Source organism: Acanthochromis polyacanthus, chromosome 11, assembly GCF_021347895.1.
Source record: "Acanthochromis polyacanthus isolate Apoly-LR-REF ecotype Palm Island chromosome 11, KAUST_Apoly_ChrSc, whole genome shotgun sequence".
Lineage (NCBI taxonomy): Eukaryota > Metazoa > Chordata > Actinopteri > Pomacentridae > Acanthochromis > Acanthochromis polyacanthus.
In genome coordinates, this window is record NC_067123.1 from 18,069,150 (window position 1) to 18,087,436 (window position 18,287).

The 18,287-nt window shown below is 40.0% G+C and overlaps 1 protein-coding gene and 1 long non-coding RNA gene across 14 annotated transcripts in view; one reads left to right on the forward strand and one right to left on the reverse strand.

Moving 5' to 3' along the window:
• thrb (thyroid hormone receptor beta) overlaps positions 1 to 13,787 on the reverse strand; it is a 152,996-nt gene extending 139,209 nt beyond the window's left edge. For 10 of the 11 annotated variants that reach the window (XM_051955805.1, XM_051955802.1, XM_051955804.1 and 7 more), the window contains exon 1: positions 13,382 to 13,787. The gene's annotated coding sequence lies outside the window, so the exon portion shown is untranslated. The remainder of the gene's footprint in view (positions 1 to 13,381) is intronic. The other variant, XM_022191893.2, reaches the window with a different exon arrangement.
• LOC127536169 (uncharacterized) overlaps positions 1 to 18,287 on the forward strand; it is a 358,454-nt gene that overhangs the window by 12,823 nt on the left and 327,344 nt on the right. Inside the window, exon 4 of one of the 3 annotated variants that reach the window (XR_007945159.1) lies at positions 6,070 to 6,191. The exons of the other annotated variants lie outside the window; for them this stretch is intronic. This is a non-coding gene — a long non-coding RNA (uncharacterized LOC127536169). Of the gene's footprint in view, positions 1 to 6,069; positions 6,192 to 18,287 lie in introns of those variants that run through there. 3 annotated transcript variants of the gene reach the window in all.

The window sequence follows — 18,287 nt, forward strand, 5'->3', positions numbered from 1 at the left end:
AGAGCAGAACCAATGCCGCATGGAAAGGGATGAGTAAATAAGGGGTACTCAGTTGGTTGTCATCTACAACATCACTGCTGGATGCTACTAAATCCTACACACTGGTTCTTTAGTGATACATACACACCTGAATTTACATGTTTATGACAATGCCACCAAAACCTGAAACATTATTTTATGAAAGTAAATTCGTAGCTGAACTGTTGAATTGCAATAGACGGTGTTGTTGTACCCAATGAAATGGCAACTGAAGTGCATATTCAATTTAGTTGATAATTTTGTTTAATATTCAATGACAGTTGTTAAGCCTGGGTAATAAAACATTAGTGATTTGAAATAGCAATAGATATACCATCAATAGCTATAAGAAAACTGTTGATAGTTTCACTTCCCCAACATTAGCTGCAAATTTGATTCCATGATACAAACATAAATGTGCTCCCTCCTCGGCTGATTACCAGCTTAAAATATGCCATGCTATCAAAACTGGTTTGCTCTCCATGACTTTCCTCCATCACGACTGCTGTACAGGTCTCCCGAGGTCTGCTAGCCTGCAGCCACATGGGCCTCTCATCTCTGTCCTCAGGGCAGTAGCTGTGGCAATTACCTTTTTGACTGCTGATCGGGCTAAAGAAGCAAACTGAAGACATCACCTCTATTTAGGACTCTCTGGCTCCGAAGGAGAGGAGAGAGTATGTGTTCAGAGTGGATTTCGTCGTGCGATTTCATCACAATTCTGGAAAGGTTTAAAACAACAATCGAAAATAATGCAGCAACGAGCCAGGAAAATTAGGTTTCGGCATTAGTAAGAAAACCTTAAAGCTACTGCCAATTTTAACACCACTTTCGCGCACAGCTTTGACCATTCAATGTCGAAGTGTTTGTTTTTTGACCACAATCCTAAAGGTATGCGCAGTATTAGGCTTTTTATGATGGTGTTTTTTCTTTGGTTAATGAGCATACTCAGCCAAACACCCATTATTTCTGAGTATATATGGGCAAAACTAATACTAACCAACCCTCTGAGAAAGCTTGCAGTGGAAAATGAGAAATAAAACACATGCTATGCACAGTATTTATCAAGGTCTGGGGTGAAACTTTACTTGTAGTGTGTGGCACCCTCTAGAAAAATGCAACATACAACTAAGGCGCCCATGTGACGCATCTTGGAAAGCAACAGTGATGTGCAGTCTATCGGTACTATGGATTTTTACTGTATCTTGTGATGCATTTGACGCTTTAATTGCCGAGAAGATACAAACACAAGGACAGTTGTTTTCATGATTGAATAAGACTTTGCCACACTCCTGTCTGTAGGCCATGTGAGCAGTTGTTTCTGACAGCTGCAGAACACAGTATGTACAGCCAGCCAGACATCACACCAGTCGCCACAGTCTGTCAAAACCTCTGCTTCCTCGTCACTATCACAGTTTTCCAGACTGTAGCAGCAGTAAATACTTTCTTGGTGACATCAGTGCTTCCCCTATCATCGCCTTGGGTCCCAGCCCTCCAGAACAGGCCAACAACCCAAAGGAATACATATATAATTTATTATATACTTTGGGGTTGTTTCGGCATTTTTGTCTGTACAAGGTTGCAACAGTGAGGAGAGACAGGAAATGTAGGGGGCAAGAGCAGGGAAATGGCATGCAGTCAGAGTCCAGTCACCCTGGAACTGTAACAGCGACTCACTGCTCACATCATTTTGCACCAATGTTTTATGCAGACTAACCACTTGACTAGTGGATAGGCCCAACATACTTTAAATGTTATTTACCTAATCTATGTTCCATTCCATTCAGCATAGTGTGAGTGTCGACTGCATTTGCATTTGTCATTTACAGTTATGTTAGTTTCCCTGTCTGCTCTGTGGCTTTAAACTGTGCATTTCACTCATCCCCACACACTGGGAGAAACAGGTGAAGTGAAGATAAGGTTACTTGAGGTACTGGGTTACTGACCACAATTTGTTACATGAACAGCTTTCCAACAGCTGTTAATGAGTTTAAAACCAAAGACAGACAGATGTCGATGCAAAGCTCTAAAATTCAGGACTAAAACAGCTGTGTTTAAAAGGACCCAAGCTTAATCAGGCGACAGTGGTGTGGATGCTACAAGCTCTGCTGCTGATTGCAGGGAAGCTGGTCCTGTCCAGAGCACTAACACCTCTCTTGCTGATAACGCTACCGCCTCCTCCCCCAACAACCTCAAGAGGACAGGTCTTGAGCCTGGCTGCTTTACATTCCAACATTGTCAGGTGCAAAAATATATAAATAAAAAAAGCATAATCAATTCACCTGTAAGCAATCTTGTAGCACTGCAGAAAACATTCTGAATGTAATAACATGTAGCCATCCTAATAAATGTTGATTAATTGCTATTTCTAATGAAACCAAATAAAATAAAATTTAAAAAAAATCAACTCCACAATTAACAAATAATGCAGAAAACAGGACATGCATATTCAAAAAAGGTACTATACATTTGGTGTAGTACTACAGGTTCGTTTGTTGACCGACTAAAAGGGTCACAAGAAACAAACGCACCTCCCTGCTGTCTAACTACGGCAGTCAATTTGATGAATTTTGCAGCATCAAGCTGTGAAAAAGTTGCCTGACAGTTATCCAGTGTATCTAGCTATCTGAGGCTGATGCTAATGCAAAGCTATGATGTAAAATGGTAAAAGGTTGTATTTATATCGCGCTTTTATCCAAAGCGCTTTACATGACACATCACATTCACCCATTCACACACACATTCACACACTGATGGTGGGAGCTGCCATGCAAGGTGCTAACCACGACCCACCAGGAGCAATTAGGGGTTAGGTGTCTTGCTCAGGGACACCTCGACATGAGCACGACGGGTCGAAGATCGAACCGCAACCCTCCGGTTGCGAGACGGCCACTCTACCCACTGAACTATGCCGCCCCCATGATGTTCAAACACTAACACAGGCTAGGAGATTAGTGTCCGTTAACAGAGATGTTGCTAACATTCAGGAGCAGCAGGACTCTGATTACATGCTTCCAGCAACATTCAAACTTAAGTGATGAAGTGTATCAACAACGCTGCTCTCAGTATAAACATGTTTTGGAGGTGGCAGTAAAAAAAAAATACTGACAGATTTGCTGGACTGATAAATTTGCAGTGACAGTATTTATGGACATCTGTTCCAGCTGAGCAGCTGTTTCCAGCAGCTGGACTAACGTTAACAACAGTGAACAAGTCACTCCATCATGTAGATCAGCTATGAGGATTGTGAACAGATTAATAATGTCACCGCTTATTTACTGTGGAAAACTGCAGCTCGTTTGCTGTGTTTAATACTTTGGATTTTGTCAGACAATCTTGCATGAAGTCACAGATTCCCTTACATGTGCCTCAAATTATCATGTAACCAATTCGATTTTACAGCAAAAAGGAATGGTCAGTTGTTAAAAACAGTCTTGTCCTCCAATGTAAAAAAATGTAAAAACATCCACTGTATTCTTTACCATCTCAACAATTATTCGATTACTGATTCCTTATGTAGCGGACTATCAGTTACGGAAATCGTTCAAATTTGGACCTCTAATGTCAATTTAAAAATGTTCATTACCAATTGGCACAGATAAACAAAGAAAAAGGGAAGCCAACAAGAAAAAGCGCTGGCAGCAGCAGCAGCAGGTGGGATATGTGGAAACGCCTTCAAGACTGTTGGAAAAGCTCCAGGTGTCGACCTCATGAAGCTGGGTGGCTGAATGAGTCTGCAAGGCTGTCATCAGAGCAAAAAAGATGCTACCATGAAGGATCTAAAATGTTAAATATATTTAAATTTAGCAAATTTTTGTTTACTACAAAAATCCTGATGTTATTTCATAGTTTAGATGTCTTTAGCTTGGTTCTACGCTGTGAAAAAAATAGTCAAAATAAGGATAAACCTTTGGATAAGTAGATGTGTCTGCTACTCTACGTGTAGCTCAAAATGTTGAAAAGAATATCAGTCAGATAATCCTATTTACACAGAAACTACTTGAGGACAGTTGAGAACTTTAAGATGTCTGGTATCTGACTGACTCACATTTCCATGATTCTTATAACACCATGTAAGCCAAAGAAGACATTTGCTGTACCCCAAATCCCTCATGATTTACCATTCAGTGCCCTACATTTACTGCCAGAATATTTTTTGTTGTTGTTTCAGAGCATTCAAATTCTGACAGGGTGAATGTGTCCACTATAGTATCCCCAACAATTCTGCAATGAAACACTGGAAACAAATAAAGCAGTGAGTATGTCATTCTAACAATCACACACTGCAATTCACTACAAAGAGGCTGCATCACACACGTTGGTGTTGTAATTTTATCACAGGTATACAGTAGGTCCACATTGTAAAACTGAAGTTGTAACTGGGCTAGTTTACAAACAGCTGTTACAACAGGCACCGCGCATGACGTCCAAGCATTCCTGGACAGCATAGTGGCAACACTGAAAGCGGCCACACATACTTCTCCCATAAAAGAAAAAATAATCCCAGCTATTTGGACACAAGCTACTGCACTGGTCAAACTTCTGGTGATTTGGGAAGAAGGTTAGCATCAAACTGAAGTCAACAGGACAAACATTTCCTTATCCAAATGAAGTGTAAACATACAGGTACTGCCACAAAATGATCAAATTCGTGACACGTTATCAGCTGAATGTGGGTTCACAGGTATGAGGTTTTTCCAAGATAAGATGTGTAAATCAGGGAACAAAGCTGAGCTCAAAGTTTAGCCTTTAATGTGGTTTGTTTTTGAGTTCAATTTAGTTCAAGAGCTGTTATTGTGAGGGGGCCTGCACTTTAAATAAAATCCTATACATCTGAGTTGCACTGAGCTACGGACATGGAAGATATATGTGTGTGGTCTATACAGCAGTATCAAGCACAGGAAATAAATGCATTGTTTAGACCTGAAGAAAGGTTATTACTGAGCTACTTTAATCTTTTACATTCATCCAGCATTTTCCAAGGTCCCTTAGCTCAGCATGGATTGTATACAAATTAATAAGTCTAGCATATTACTGCTACAAGCAACCATCATATCAACATGTGAAATACAATTGCCAAATTGTCTAAATGGTTATTGGCCCAATGTGACATGCCTGTCAATACTAACTTTTAAACAGATACATGATGTCAGCATATTAATTAGAATCCAATTAAATCATGTCCTTGAAAGAGATGGATATCTGCATCTTTCCTACATCTTCTCAACCCTGAGTATTGCCTGCAGGTCTTTTTCTCAGTCTTGACTAGACCCCATCCATCTCTGGCAGTAAAGCAAGGCATCCTGGATGTAGACTTTGACCCACAATCCAGGACAAAACATGACATGAGGCATCTACGGTTGCTTGGTTTTGCCAGCAATTCTATAGCCTGGCTGCGCTAGACAACCCACGGCAACGAATTTAATTCTCTGCTAGGGTGGGTCTAGTTACCCTCCAAAAAGGCTCGAGGTTGGATGCTCCTAAAACTGGCCGGACGAATCACCATGAAGTGTAGAGTCAGAAGGCGGGCGTAACTAAGTGACGACAGAGGCGCGACGATTCTGACAGAAACAACTGGCGCACAATAAACAGTTATCTTTCGACTCGGCTTTGGCCACAGCCCTTAAAGCTGCTGTCCGGAGTTTGAATCGCAGCGTCTCCCAAAACACTGTTGGTCCCTCCCTCTGATTTCGCCCCTTTATTTGTGCACACGCAGTACCTGAGAGAAGTGCCCGGAGTGCTGCAGCATCTTGCCTGTTTTGCCGTTTTCCACTCCTCTACATTTAGTACATTTAGTAAATAATAAAGGAATTACGTTAGAATTCTGTATTGAGTCTAACTTGTCCTAATACCAAAATAACATGAATCTGCTAGGACGAACGAGTAAAGTTTCAATATGTGATTACACTCGTGTATCCCTGTCGATGACGTTGTTTATCAAACTTAGTGCATTTACGCGTGTATATGTGTTACATTGTTTATTTATTTCTATCTAGAGTTCAGAATTGCATGACTCCTCTGACGAAGAGTATGTCCCAACATCTTCCTCCAGAGGTCGGGCATCTAAACGAAGCCGTCAGGCGGGCTATGGAGGCCGTGGTCGGGGAGCGACGCGAGCACCCCGAGCCAAAAAACGTCCTGCAGTCTCTTGGCCTGACAAGCCGTGGGATTGGTAACTTTTCTGGAAGTTGCTGAGCCCTGATGCTCTCTCCTCCACAAGCAAAACAAATGTGCGCGCGGTTGCGTAGTGCGTAGCTCGCCCACCTCTGCATGGGCTTGCTTGCTGTGCGCGTAACCGTTGATTGACAGCATGACAAAGCTGAAGCTCGAACTTGATTGGTCGGCAGCGACCGGCACTTTTTGGAATAACATGGGGGTCTATGAGAGGAAGGCGGAGCTCAGGAATAAATTTTCATATCGTGTTATACTAACTTTATATTATAGTATCGAACTAGACTAACACATTTAAGCTTTGTTAAAAAATGATACATAAATTGAAAACAAACGGAAACTCCGGACACGAGCTTTAAAGATTTGAAGCTAAAATTCAACTTGAAAGATAAACAAAGGACGGCACTGAAGTGTTTCACTGAGAAGAAAGATGTATTTGGACTTATGCCAGTTGGCTCCGCTGGTTGGGAAGCTAATGGGACTTAGCCACAATCCGGCCCTCTAGGAACTACGTCAGCCTATTCGTTGCACTGATTGGTTGTATACCTACCCAATTGCTGCAGAGTGATTTGATAGGCAACCTTTTAGCCCGCCTCCCTCCCTGTCGAGCGTGCCAAGACCCTTGCGTCTTCAGAGCATGGGTCTAGCGCGGCTAGGCTAGCAATTCTATACTTTTTCACCAAAAAAAAAAAATCCAGATAAGTCATTTTCACATTCAATAAAGAAGCCACATGGTTCGGCTTCCTGGTTGATCCTGCCTGTAGCATATTCAGTTCAGTTCAATTAAATTTCATTTATATAACGACATTCACAGTTCAAATTGTCTGAAGACGCTTTATAGGACCCGTGTGCCTGAACCCCCAGAGCAAGCTTAGCATATGCTAAGGTAGACCTGCTACTCGAGGTCCATAACTGCAAATCAGATGCACAGATATTAACAATATTCCATTAAGCTCTCTGGGACCTGGTATATAGGTGTCTCGAATTTCAATAACACTATCAGTCTGAAAAAAATGGAGCATTGGACAGGTTACAGCCAAGGATTTAAAAAAAAAAAAAAAGTCGAAATTGGTATAGCAAGGACTGAAATACTCTATCATGCCTCAGTATCACTCAGGCATCCAAAGCAATGGATACTACGCTTCCCATAATACAACTTGATATTATCTTCCACATCCTGGTAGACACCCATTTCTACCAGTTTGTCATTTCACAGATTTCTACTTTATCTCCAAGTAAAACACTGATCACATCATCATCAGCTGATCCGTCCACCAGTTGTAATCCTGCTTTAATGACTGAATGAGCTGCCTTCAGACTCACCCTGCTGTCATCATGGTGTGAGCCTCTGGATCTCCTTACCTGTCCCCTGACATTAGAGCTCCTACAGCCAATGTGATTTAATTTCACTAACAATAGCTCAACCTAACACCTGCAAAATGCATGAGAAGCTGGATACAGCCATTCAGAGCTTTTATCTAGGAGACTGCAGGACTGAATTCCTAACCAACGTGAGACCCACTGCTGGAAGGGAGGGTCAGCACTAACTTGTGACCATTACTGAATATTGCAAAGTGCAAGATAAATTAATTTAATTGCTATAATTTCTTTCAGGGGGAAGTTTAGAAGATAAATTATGCATGATTGCAATTACATAATCACAAATGTCATTGTATTATACAAGTCCAAGTCACGACAAACTACTTTCACATGTGGCGGGGAAGTGGTTATGGTTCATTCATAAGCCACAGCAAACTGATGAAATATGTGGGAGCATTTAGGGGGAAAAAAACAACTGCATAAATTTAGACCAGCCTTCATATAGAGCCTCTAACGGAACACTAAATTATACAGTACAAATTAGGAAATAAAAAAGCTTTATATGTTTCCTTTCACTTCCAATTATTGGATATAATTAAAACAAAAATTATCGCACTCACATGCATCTTTAACCAGTCCATTTTGTTTTGTATTTACTTGAATGAGGGTCTGGCAGTATTGTTTTTTAAAAGATTTTTGGGAGCATTTTAAACCTTTGAAAGCTTCAGTGAAGACAGGATATGGTGAAAAGAGACCAGGGGAATGACATTTAGCAAATGGTCCAGTCAGCCAGGAATCGAGCTGAGGACTCATTGCTCAGGGCATATGTGCCCTAACCAAGGTCTGGCACACATTGAATCATTTATCTATTCCCTAGTCTCACATAGCCACACCTACCTCTACAGCCTGCTGTCATCACTGGAGAAAGATCTGGTTACATACAATCTACTATCATTCTTCTATAGAGGGAAAAGCATTCCAGTATATTTGCATTTCTTTAAACCAAACACAATCACATTGGGTGGTGTTGAGGGGGAGTTGTTTCAAGGGAACATTTGCATGCGGGTAAGTGAGTGTGGTCATTAAATTGTCTAATTCTATGGAAATTAAAAAAAACATTAAAAGAACTCAAATCTGTAAACAAATCTATTTTGAATAAGTAAGTTAATATGAATAAACTATAATTTTGTTTTTAAAAAAAGAACAACTATTTGTGAAATTATTACAGCTAACCAATACTGTCATTACTAATGGAGTTGACTTTATTTTATTATTGGATTTTCTAAATAATCATTTTTAGTAAGCTCTTGTTTATATTCCAAGATTTGGGATTATGAACAGCGTGATCATTTTTTAGTACAGAAAATAAAGGAAATGTATTAATTAAGGGTGCAGGATACTGGATTTTTGCCAGCACACATGCAGATATTTCCCATCATGTTTTGGCTGATTGCCAATACCAATACATGGACTTATTTTTTCCACCTAACTGCAAAGAACATCTCCTCTCTCCTGTGGTAGAATTAGCATAATATTATTCCTGCTCCTTTTGTGATGCCTCACTGGCAGGTGGTCATGGCGTTTAACTTGTCCAGTGGGGCAAATAAATTTCTCTTACACTCGTCCCATCAAAGTGGACAAGACTAAATGTCAAGTCCTGACCTTGAAAGCTGGGCAGACTTTGTGTGATTTTCATTAGAGACTGATTATCAGATCCAATATTCAGCATTCAATTTTTCCACTACATGTCCTGCACTCTTCCCCACATATCCAGTCTCTCTACTCCATCTAAATAAAAGGAGAAAGTCACAAAATGAATCTCTAAAAAACAAAAGCATTCCTTTGGCTCTGCTGCAGCCGCCTCTATATCTGCAGTCGCTCCGTGATCAAAAGAAATGTTCCACCCACAGCAATATCTTATTGGTTGCACTTTGCAAGTACTGATATTTTCTCTAGTTTGTCAAATTAATTTTTACTATTAACCATTACATTCTGATTCATGGGCAGTGACATTTTTGAATTGCTTTTTTCAAAATATTTTTTGCTTTCTTAAACCTGAGGATCCACTGAAGCCCTGATGTTTACATTTAACCACAGAAATTTGTAAACTCAGTTTTTAAAAATGAAAGTGACAATCTTCAAACTTTTCCATAACACCATCCTGAGTGTGTAAATATTTTTTTAAAAAGCAGTAACAATACTGCAGCTGTTCTCCTATTGTCTATTTTGATAGCTTTTTCCTCGGAACACATCTGTACTCCATGTACAAGCAGCATACCGACGTACTGCATGTGTTTTCCACTCAAGTCTGTGAGCTAAAACTCAAAACTTCCTCTCTTGGAAATTTTCTCTGGTAGAAACACTTCTCCTTGACTGGTTTCTGTGGCTGACTTTATTGTATATATCGTGCACTTGCCCAGTAGAAAGAGAATCACTCTTTTTACAAAGGTAATGTGTACAGAGGTATTCTCATTAACCCATAGAGTTTTTCATTCTTGCTAAAAACAGCAACTCATAGCAAAGTGGCTGATACCCCAGTCTGACTCGTGGCCAGCTGGATGTTTGCTGTACATCCTCCACACACACCACTGAAACGTTTTCATGACATATAATAAGCCGTCGTTCAGCTGTATATTATACCGCTGATACAATAAACTTCATCACATCTTAACATTGGCATGACATCCATTTATATTTATTTATCAAACCTCAGCCTGTGTCTAAGGCTCATAACATTTAGGTGGACGCCTTAAAATGACAGTAGAGGTGGAAGGATTCATTTGTGGCATCCTTGACTGAATTGAGAATTCTGAAATTGTGCATGAAAAATAATTTTCCAAGTATTTCCTCTCATTCCTAAGCAAACAATTTAAGGCTACAGCCTACATATTTAATGAATCCACAGTTTGGGTTACATTTTATTTATTTATTTATTTATTTTTACAATTGTAGATGAAATACATTAATTTAAAAATGTGCTACTTGACCTCTGGTGCAGCCGCCTCTCTCTAAAGTCCCTTTCAGACATTCACTCCTTTCTGATAACCTGACAGCATCTGAACACAGCAGCTCCTTCATGTCTGAATGAGCACCCTTCTCTTTTTTTTCCATAAAAGTTGTGATGGCAGTCTTGCAAGCTTATATGTAGAAACATTTCTGTATCACTTTCAACACAGCTTAGGTCAGAACTGCACCCAGTCTCATCAACGTATAGGCAGGTACACGTGAATTACTTTGAGTTGTGTAGTTTAGTAAGACATTTCCGCATTTAAGTACCAATACTGGTCCACAAACATCGCATAGAGTAAAAGAGGCAGTTTGAGTGTGAAAAAACAAAACACTTTTCATTCATCTGTCACAAACTGTCATACAAACATGTATTACAAACCTTTACTGTAATTATGTCAGAACGTGTCCCAGATCAGATCAATGAGACTCACCAATGATGAATGCAATCTGGGTTTTAGCATATGACTAACAGGAGCTTAAGTTTAGTTTGTTGCGTCCAGATGTTTGCAGGAGTCTTTCCTGTGTGTTTATGAAATACCTGCAGCATTAGTACGCAGCAGGATGTATAGGAGCATCTCCAAAGTGAGAGAGTTCCACACAGTTCCACACATGGAACAATAACGCCATTAACTTCATTAACTATACTATCATGGTTCTCTCTCTCCCTGTGGTGGGTATGTCTGAGTAAAGCCACGAGGAATATCAACATATGGAAACAACATATCTGTCAATCCCTACACTGCACCAAATCAAAACTACCCCTCTTCAATTAAATCACCACTGCAGATCTCTCACGTTAATCAACTACACGTAATAATGCAAGAAATTTAATTTGCACAATATCTGTTCGGTACATCAAAGCTGTCTTTATCAACTCGCCAAGCATATCCTCACCCACTCTGTGTGTGTGTGTGTGTGTGTGTGTGTATATATATATATATATATATATATATACACATATATATTTATGAATGACGCCTCTGCTTTATTCCTGCCAGGAGCAAAGACGATGTAAAATTGACAACTGTCATCACAGGGGTGGGGCATCCAAATCCCATCTCGAAAGCATTCGAACAAGTTTCAACACACACATCAAAGGATTAACGACTTTAAATCATATCTTTTCCAGCCAACTGCTTTTGGTGCATGCTACAAAATGCAGAAATGCATGTACTGCAGGTTGCAAACATGAGAGCGGCTGTGTGAGCCAGCGCTGGCCACACAAGCTCCTACAAACAGGAGCAAACAGGCAGAGCCAACGACCTTAAATACCCTCTGCTGACAACTGATGCTGCCTTCAGTACCTCCCTTTTTGTATGATGTAAATATGAATTGTCATGCATACTACTGCTAAATCCCGACCAGCCATGTATATTTAACATTTTTACACTGTTCCTTAATAAACAGAAATAGGATAGAAATCCAGAAAAAATGTAATTTCCTTTTACTTAATTTTTTTTAAATGATGTGACGTGCTATCTGTGAATGCATTTTTGCTACATTATTGACACTGAGGAGGACACTGTACTTTTATTAACGTTGTATACGTTTAAGATTGAATTTGCAACACTGGTGTTCTGCAGTCATAGTGTCAGTGCTATCCGCTCCCAAAACCACATCCCGACACCCAGACGATGGGAAAAAAATAAAAAAATAAAAATCCCACAGTCACCTTGCTGTGCGCGACCACGTATGTTTTTTTCTGTGTAGGCATCACTTCATGCTCGTATGAGAACATGTCATCTGTCGCGCTAAGTACGGCAAGGCGTGAAGGACAGGTGACTTTTATTAGTAAATAACTTTACACGCACGAACGATAAACTCGCGACACATATTTTTGCCAAGTGGAGCATTAGCGAACAACTCAGACCTGGAAAGCCCAAACATTAAGGTCACTAACGCGCTGAAAAGGGAAGAGGCTCACTCGTTTTGCACTCCAGATGTTAATCGAGCGCCTCAGCGAAGTTCATGTTCCCAAAACGAAAGCAAAGGTTAAAGCTGAAATATGCCTATATGTCTAGCGTGTGGTTACGACAATGTAAACGCAAGCGAGGCAGGCCGTGCTAGACTAGTACAAGCTAGAATGATGCTTTGAACTGTGGGGAAACGATTACTTGGGCCCATATAACAACTCCCTGAAGTCCTCATAAAAAGCTAACCCGGGTACGTGCTGTTCTCCTGTCCTGGCAGAACCTCGAGCCAAATGTCTGTCAATTTGAAGTGTTCGCGCTTTTTGTTAAATTAAACGACCCATGAAAACAACTTTAAGGTAACTTTCTAAATTATCGCGAGCCAATGTACAATTCGGCGTCAATAAAACACACTAAAAATAGAGTAAAACGGAAACTTTGTTGTCAAATTCTTCCTTTACTCTTGCTGTCTCATTCCGACAAAATACACCACCGTGTGCGCACGGTAGCAGCATTAACCAGTTGTAATGTTTAAATATTTTAGCTGTTAAGTACTGCTTGGTCACTAAATTGTACACCGAACTGTCACAAAGGCTGTTAAAATTGTGGTTTGGTTTGAGTCATGTTCACCCAGTTGCGAACCGTCTGCCGATTGGCGAGGCGGCGTTGAATTGCAGAAATTCTGAATGTACTTCGGCAAACTCGCTTCCCTCCAGAAGACATTAAAAAAAATCATTGTTGGTCGAGTTAAACATGAATATGAACATTTAGCTTAGTTAGTGCAATGCACGGCCACATAGCTGCGGCACTGTCAAGGGGCTAGTTTGTGGAGAAGCTGTCATTGGCTGCACTGTTGTCAAAAATACCCCTCCACCCCCACTTTCTCCCCCGACCTCTGTAAAAAAATAAATAAATAAAATAAAATAAAATAACAAATAAATAAAAATCAAACATACCGCATATGCAGGTTGAAGCTCGTGTCCAGGTATCACAGTGAGTCCCAGTGCCTGTTCATTCCTCTTACTGGAACCAGTGTTGCTCCGTCGGCTCCAGTGAACGGGACACAGCGCCGGGCTTTAACCTGAAATGACCCGCGCTGGTGCAAATCAGGCGAGGACGGTACGCGCGCGCCGCGTCTGAGTCTGTGTGTGTCCGCGCGCGCGTGTGTCTGTGTGTGCGAGTGGAGTGAACGCTGTGTGTACTAACTGTGTCTGCGTATACGACAGTCTGAGCTCTGGACGCCAAAAAACTTCAACATGGAGCCGAAAACAAACGTCCAAAACCACACGACGGACACAGTGAGCTGACTGACAATTGTAGCGCCCCGACTGAACGCTACGGGGAATCAGAGAGCCGAATCACGGACAGGAACCGAACAAAATAAGCCTCGCCCTTATTGCAAACTCACAAGTTTTTTTTTTTTTTCATGGCGGTTGGCTGCTGTTACAGCGGCCTGGTACATGCCGACAGGGCAGGAAACTGCTCTCTCTGCACACCATGTGACTGTGTGTTAGTGTTGCAAGACTCTTATCATTTCTAGCTACAGTTCTAATTTTATTTATTTATTTGTTTGTTTGTTTCAGATTTTAGAGCAAATCTGCACATGTGCCCAAAAATGTTTTATGTAGGCCACCAGTCCAGTTGGAACACAAAACACTCTAAATGTCTCAACCCTTAGCTACAGGAGTGGCTGGACCCTACACTCTTCTATAAGTGGGTCAAAATTGACCTATATAAGAAGCAATGTGTTTTTAATCAATTTCTGTCATTTTGGTTGAGAATAATAATTTGGATTATTGTTTGTATTCTATTTTTGTAGATACAAGAATGATTTCATGTTTGAAATATGTTTATTTTTCACTTTGTAAGAGATTTTGAAGAGAATGTTACACAGAACAGCAATGGAAGAATGTCAACTTCCATTTTATTGACATTTTTCCTCTCTTTTCCTCCAGCTGTTGCTGCTCTCCTTCCCTTCAAGTTTGTGCATCACCTCCTGTATGATATTATCAGAGATAAAGAACTTGGGGTACTTGACCCAGTCATGCATCTAAGGGTTAATTCTAAATTTAAAAAAAACTAAAATTAATTGATAATTTAATTAATATTAATAGGAATTTATGTGTTAAGTAGTTCTAATGTATACCAACTTAAATTCTTTGGCATAAATAACCATTTCAAGTTGTTTAAAGGATTCACATTTAAAATCTTAAAATTAATTTAGCACTTCTCCTAATAATCAAGTTCCTCCTTTGTTTCAGTGAAAGGTAGCGAATCCTTCATCTCAAATCCTTAATCTGTGATTCATCACAAAGCGAGGGATTGTGTGTTCTAGAGTAGCGAAATGCAGGAAAAACTATTTTCACTCAGTGTTTATCCTTTTTTGCTGTAAAATCTCAGAATGAATTATATTGCGCTTTCAATAAGATTCCTTCTTAATAGACAGAGTTTGAAAGGAAAATAAAGTAGCAAACTGTTTATACTTTAATAACTTTAAATCTTCAAATTATTCAATGTTTACTGGATCCGTCACTCCACTGTTGAAATAAGTTATTTAGAAAAAATGTTAGTTCATTTGCATACACATTCTTGCACTCATCACATTAAGGTTAGATTCTCCAGAAAGTCATCCTTTTTCTTAGATCACGACTTCTGAAAGTACCTATTAACTATTAAAAGGGATGCACTTTTACACATATTAGAACCACTGGTTGTACAGAAAGTTGAACATACGCTACCGTTCAAAAGTTTTGGGTCACTCAGGCAATTTCATGTATTCCAGGAAAACACACTTTAATTCATGTGCAAACATAATTGCACAAGGGTTTTCTAATCATCAATGAGCCTTTCAACACCATTAGCTAACACAATGTAACATTAGAACACAGGAGTGATGGTTGCTGGAAATGTTCCTCTGTACCCCTATGTAGATATTCCATTTCCATTTCTAGCTACAGGGTGGGGAAGCCAAAATGTCCTGTCAGGTAAAAACAACTATAAATGGGTATAACTTTTTTTATTCTTTGGAATTTTGAACTGATTTCTTGAAGAACACAAATTTAAAGCTTTCAGAACATGTTTATTCAATATGTCCTCCATCAGCCATGATGAAGGCCTTGATACAGCCTTTGAAAGAGGCACAGGCCCTCCTGATATCCTCTTTGGGGTAGGCCTCCCATTCCCTGGAGAATGCAGCCTTAAGTAAATCCATATTGGCATGAGGGGTGGCATTGGTCCTCAACTCAATGGCACCCCATCGGAAAAAATCCAGGGGGTTTAGATCAGGTGAGCTTGGGGGCCAAATGCCTTTGGGCCAGAAGTTTGCCATATTCTACTCACAGAACCTTTGGACCTTGATTGATGTGTGAGCAGGAGCCCCATCTTGCTGCCACACATAGTTGTTTTCAGGGTAGGTGGCCTTCAGCCAGGGCAAAACGGTGCATCTCAGAACTTTGTAGTACACATCAGCCCCAATTTTCTGATCTGGCTTGAAGAAGTAGGGGGGCATCTTATTGCCATCTGAGCCCAAGACTCCCAGGACCATCTGGAGATTTCTTGGTGCCCAAACCGGATTGTCTGGCATACTGGATGCGGCGAATGGTCCTCTCACTGATGCCAACAATCTTTGCAATGTCCTTCTGAGGGATTTGGGCATCCAGGAGATCACAAACCCTATTTTGTTTTGCTTGTTGCTTGCTCACTTCACAATGCACCAAGGTCTGACAAATATTAAAAAGATTGGTTAAAGGTAAGGAACTTTGATTTTAATTATTGTTTTGATTACCCTCACCGTTTGGACAGGACATTCAAATTTGTCGATAGAATAGTCATTTACCACATTAACAATGTCTAGACTGTACTTGTGATTAATTTAATGTAATCTTCATTGAAAAAAATTACTTTCTTTCAAAAATATGGACATTTCTAAGTGACCGCAAACTTTTAAATGGTAGTGTAGCCTCCATATGTTTCCTGAAGAGGAGTTCCAAAGCCTAGTGTGGTAGAGTTTTTGACTTTGGCCTTGTTCCAATGTTAGAATTTCTGGATCCACAGTTACATGAGAGTCCACAACAGTCCGCAGGATGTAAATTTTATCTGCATCCCAAATCTGTGAGTCACCTTCGCAAATATCTGCATGCAGCCCAGCATCTGTATTTGTGTGTCAATCACACTTAATTGGTAATGATGCACAAACACATTCATAGTGAAGCTATCCATGTGTGTGTCTAGAGGGGAGCGTACTCAGAGCTTACAGTTTTTTTCGATTGCTAACACGCATTGGTCGAAACTGAAGTCACATGTTCAAAACTCTTAGCACAGTCTGCAAAACAGCAGTCCATGTGGACTGAACTGTGAATTACTTTCCATTGCTTTCACACAAAATGCATTCAGTGACCACAGTCACCAAAATTCATGAACTGTTTTCTCAGTTTCTAGTTAAACCACCTGCAAAACACTAGACCTTTACAGCACATTTTTCAAATGCTAACACACTGTGTTCAAAACAGTTAAAACCACAATCAAAACAGAATGATTGGGGAAAAAACACGGGGAATTTCTGCTGCCGCCACATTGAAATCTATGGAAAATCATATCAAAATATTGACAATAAAAATAAATTTAAAAAATTATATAATTCCTAACACAGCTGAGTGTAGTTGTCAGCTGAAAACCAATTCAGGTGATCTGTGTTTGGCCTCATCAGAAACCATGAAAAGGAGACACTCAAAAAGGTTCTACACACAATGCATCGCGAGAGAAGACATCAGATGTGTCGTGGATGGAAACGTGGCCAAATGCAGACGACCGGGTGTGAATGTTACAGTATACATGTGTTGTTGGTTTTTGACTTTTATCTCTTGATTTCTGTTCTGCCCCCTGAATTCTGAGATTCTACATTTTTTTTTTGTTTACAGTAAACTTTCTATTTTTTGTAAGGTCCCAAAGTACCTATGCAAAGGCACAGAGAAAATACGTCAATATTGTTGAAGTAAACTGCTGCATTCCTGATTCATTCTCGTTGCAATATATTACAGTTTTTTTTCAATTGCTAACACACATTGGTCAAAACTGAAGTCACATGTTCAAAACTCTTAACACAGCCTGCATTTCCATCATGCATCTCAGCTAAACAGTAAATCTTGTCCCCAAAACTGTTTCTCATCTACAAAACACTTCATTCATGTCTCAAAATAAGCTCATCCAACCACAACACTAGCAAATAGTCTCACTTTGGAAACAAACGCTGTCACTCTGAGCACACTGAACTACAAAACACTAACAACAGAGAGCAATACATGAAACAAATTGTAATCTTTCAAGTTTGAATGATTTAGATACTCTCAGACAGATGTAGCGTGAAAACAAATGGCCAACAGTTAAGCAAACTGCCATAGAAGACATTCAGAGACATCTTTGATAAGAGGATGTTGATATATCGTGAAAATAGGCTTTGCAAGGTTCACTGTCATCCAGAAACTGCAGTCATTGTAATCAATGGCTTAAGAAGTCTTAAGCCATTGTTTTACTGCTTAAATTTTGTTGAACATAAGTAGCGAAAAGTAGCTAAGTAGTGTCAACACCAGTGACATCTAGCTCACCTTGTAGAGAACATATGCCATGATAAGTCCATACCACAGTGGTCCGGGTTGGACTCCAGCCAACAGTCTTTGGTGCACGTCATCCCCCCTCTCTTTCCCCCTTTCCTGTCTCTGCTCAGCTGTGCCTACTAACAACCCTTTGGGTTGGTTTTCCTCCTGTTTATTGAGTCAGCAGCCACCACTGTTGTAAAGATCTCAACATGCTTAGTCTAGTGCATGGATGTCATATCTTTTAGGTTTCGTTTTGTCATGATTTGCTCAG